We start from the raw sequence: 3,723 nt of genomic DNA on the forward strand, positions 1-3,723 counted from the left end.
AAAAAAAAAAAAAAAAAGAATGATCGTAAAAATCGTAAAGATATACCTAGGCCTTTCTCTGGTGTTGTTGTGGGCAGTGTGGGGTCAGTTCATTTTCGGATAGTTCCTTGGTCCGGCTTATATTTCTCAAGATCTATAGGCCCCTTTCTATGTAGTCAGTACTAAGGACAGGATGTTAATCTATTGCACCTGTCACTTACAAGGCAGTTCCCTCTGTTTTAGCTTCTTCTATTTGCTGGTCTCTTCAGTGTCCAATTTCTGCCCTGACACAAGGGGGGCAGTGGTGGAAAGTTTTTTTTTAGGCTCACTTGTTCAATCGCACTGTGGGGAGGGAGGGATGCTGCAAACAAATAACACTGGTGAGTGCTCGCAGTGTCCCAGCTACGCTGGGCCTGCCCCCATTCAGGGCACACACAGCTCAGGCTCTACGTTGCTAATGCTCCGCTGGGAACCGTCTGAGGCCAGCCCTGGGCTGCATGCACCTCCCAGGTCTAAGCCACTCAGGTTCAGGCACTCAGGTAGTCCCCAGAGGCACAGACTGGTTGGGCCTGCGTTTTGTGCCCTTCCCAGGTCCAAGCAGCTCAGGTGTTTGGTGAGCGCAGTCGCTGCAACTTATTGCCTCTCCCGTCCCTGCTGCTCAGTTTTTTGGGTGTACAGCTAGCGTACTTTCTCAGGCGGATGATAACTGTCCAGAACTCCAAGAAGTCTTAGTTAGCAAAGAAGCCTGTTTGCAGTTTCATAGGTAATGTCTCTCTGGGGCTGCGATTGCCCCCTTCTGGCCCTTCCGACTCTGGCTGCCTGTCAGAGGGGAATAGCCTGCAGCCGGCTAATTCTATTCCGTCCTTTGTTCTGTGTGCAGTCCTGGCGGTGTCTTATGTTAGAGCTTTTTGCGTGGTAGCTATCCCACAGCCTGGTTTGCTAGCCCAAGTTAGCTCGCTCTGGTTACACTCGGGACATTCGGGCCCAATCCTTGTAAAGCAAGGCAGCCCGCGCCTCCCTGCCCAGCCCCCGCTTGCTAGTGGCAGATGCAGGCGTCTGCGCTGCTTCTCCACTGGGGGAGTTATCATTGGGCTCGTAATCTGTGGGTTTTAATTGTTTATTTATTTTCCTCCCTGTTATGTTGCCCTTTGTGCTTCCAAGGCTCGCCACAGACTCGGCAGTGAGAGTGTTTTCCTGGTGTTTGGAAACTTCTCTCTTTTTAAGACTCCCTTCCCGGGACTAAGCTCCCTCCTTACCTCTTTTGTCTCTTTTTTTGTCTTTTATATTTTTTCCTACCTGTTTTCGAAGCCAATGATCTGTTTTGCTGGGTGCCTGATGTCCTCTGCCGGCATTCAGAAGTTGTTTTGTGGAATTTACTCAGCGTTGAAATGTTCTTTTGATGAATTTGTGTGGGAGAAAGTGGTCTCCTCGTCCTATTCCTCTGCTATCTTAGGACCATCCCCAACACATTTATTTTATAACTGGAAGTTTATACATTGTGATTCCCTTCATTCTTTTTGACTACCCCTCATCTCTGGCAGGCCCAATGCCAAATACCAAATTTGTATTTATGAGATCAGATTTTAAAGTATTTAATATACAAGATTGATCATATGGTATTTGTCTTTCTGTGTCTGATTTATTTCACTTAGCACAATAACTTCAAGGCCCATCCATGTTGTCACAAGTGTCAAGATTTCCTTCTTTTTTTAATAGCATATTATATTCTATGTATGTATGGATTGTGTATTATAGACCTGTAATGGAATATTTATGTACATAATTTTAAAATGTATTCTTTGGGACATTCCTTGGTAGCCTGATGGTTAGGTTCCTGGTTTTCACTGCCATGGCCTGGGTTCAGTGCCTGAGATCCTACAAGTGACGTGGCCAAAATATAAATATATATATATTCCTATAATATATGTTTAAAATTGTGAGTTTCAATCAATTAAAGTGATTATTAATATTAAAGGGCTTATTCCTGCTGTTAGTTTTTGTTCTCATGTATGTTTTTTGTTTTTCAGTTTTTCTGGTATAGTCTTATTTTTTGTATGATCATTTTTTTTCTAGTGTACCTTTTTACCCCTTTCAAATGTTTGTATATTTTCCAGTTAATCTTTAACATGGGAATTATTATTATTATTTTGCCTATTCAGTTCAGTTCAGTTCAGTAGCTCAGTCGTGTCTGACTCTTTGTGACCCCATGAATCGCAGCATGCCAGGCCTCCCTGTCCATCACCAACCCCCGGAGTTCACCCAAATTCATGTGCATTGAGTTGGTGATGCCATCCAGCCATCTCATCCTCTGTCGTCCTCTTCTCCTCCTGCCCTCAGTCCCTCCCAGCATCAGGGTCTTTTCCAATGAGTCAACTCTTAGCATGAGGTGGCCAAAGTATTGGAATTTCAGCCTCAGCATCAGTCCTCCCAATGAACACCCAGGACTGGTCTCCTTTAGGATGGACTGGTTGGATCTCCTTGCAGTTCAAGGGACTCGCAAGAGTCTTCTCCAACACCACAGTTCAAAAGCATCAATTCTTCAGCGCTCAGCTTTCTTCACAGTCCAACTCTCACATCCATACATGACCACTGGAAAAACCTAGTTAATTTCCCACAAAAAGCACTAAAGGATGGTCCAGGAAAGGATGTGAAGGGTAATAGTGTCTTACTCAACTGACAGAGCAGAGTCTTCTGATTTTAAATTTGCTCATTTAATTTTCTCTATGTACACTTGGTGTCATAAATAGCATTAAATTTCTGCTGCAGAATTGTTCAAGAATATTTACATGGCTGAAGTCTCTAACTGCCTTAGTGCTAGTTGTTTTCTCTCTCTTAATATGAACTAAATCACTAAGACAGCAGAAGGAAAAAAGGCTCAGACATCCATTAGGAAGGACACAGGTAGGAACATTGAAAGGCTATTTTTCTAAATTCCCAAGATAGTAAGAGTATATAAGTTGAAACTTTTAGGGAGATCAGCAGAGCAATAATGAGGGGAGAGTAAAAGATCTGAAATCTGAAGAGAACATATTTCTCAGGCTGTAAAGGAAAAGAATATGCTTAAATAGATGAAAAATTAAACTATTATTGTTGGAGTAAATAACAATGCTGGATAAAAATGCAGTGGATTCAAGGAATTTAACTTGGAAGGTAATTAAAATGGGTTTTTAATCTACTAATTTGATATTAAAAATAATTAGAAAACTGCATATAGTGACATCCTTATTACTAATTTGTCATATAATTTTGAGTATTATATTTATTGTACAATGCTCTTATATAAATTATTATATAATAGTTACATCAGCTTTAAATTAGGCACAGAAATTTCTATATTATTTTCAGAATGATCAATGCTAGAATAATGTTGTTGCCAAAATGAATGGGAAGAAAACAGTGAGTAATGGTAAGAGCCAGGAGGCAAAATTTCCAGGGTCCCAGGTCCAAAAGATGGTTCAGAGTCTTCAGTTCATGGTGTGAAGGGCCCTCAGCAATCTTCTGTGCATCTCCAGTGTCTGAAGAATATGGCTGTCAGGGAAGGGAAGTCCATAAAATATTTTCTCAGAAATATGAACAGAACAAGCTGTTTCCAAGAAAAATGTATGAAGGGAAAACTGATAGAGGGCTAGGCCTATGATTTGGCTATCTGTGGATTCTTTACAGCAGGAAAATACTTACAGTGAAAGATTCTATGTTATGTTAGCATGTTGGTTCCACCAGTACAAATTAATTACATTGGATAAG

This window comes from Oryx dammah, unplaced genomic scaffold, assembly GCF_014754425.2.
Source record: "Oryx dammah isolate SB20612 unplaced genomic scaffold, SCBI_Odam_1.1 HiC_scaffold_14, whole genome shotgun sequence".
Classification (NCBI taxonomy): domain Eukaryota; kingdom Metazoa; phylum Chordata; class Mammalia; order Artiodactyla; family Bovidae; genus Oryx; species Oryx dammah.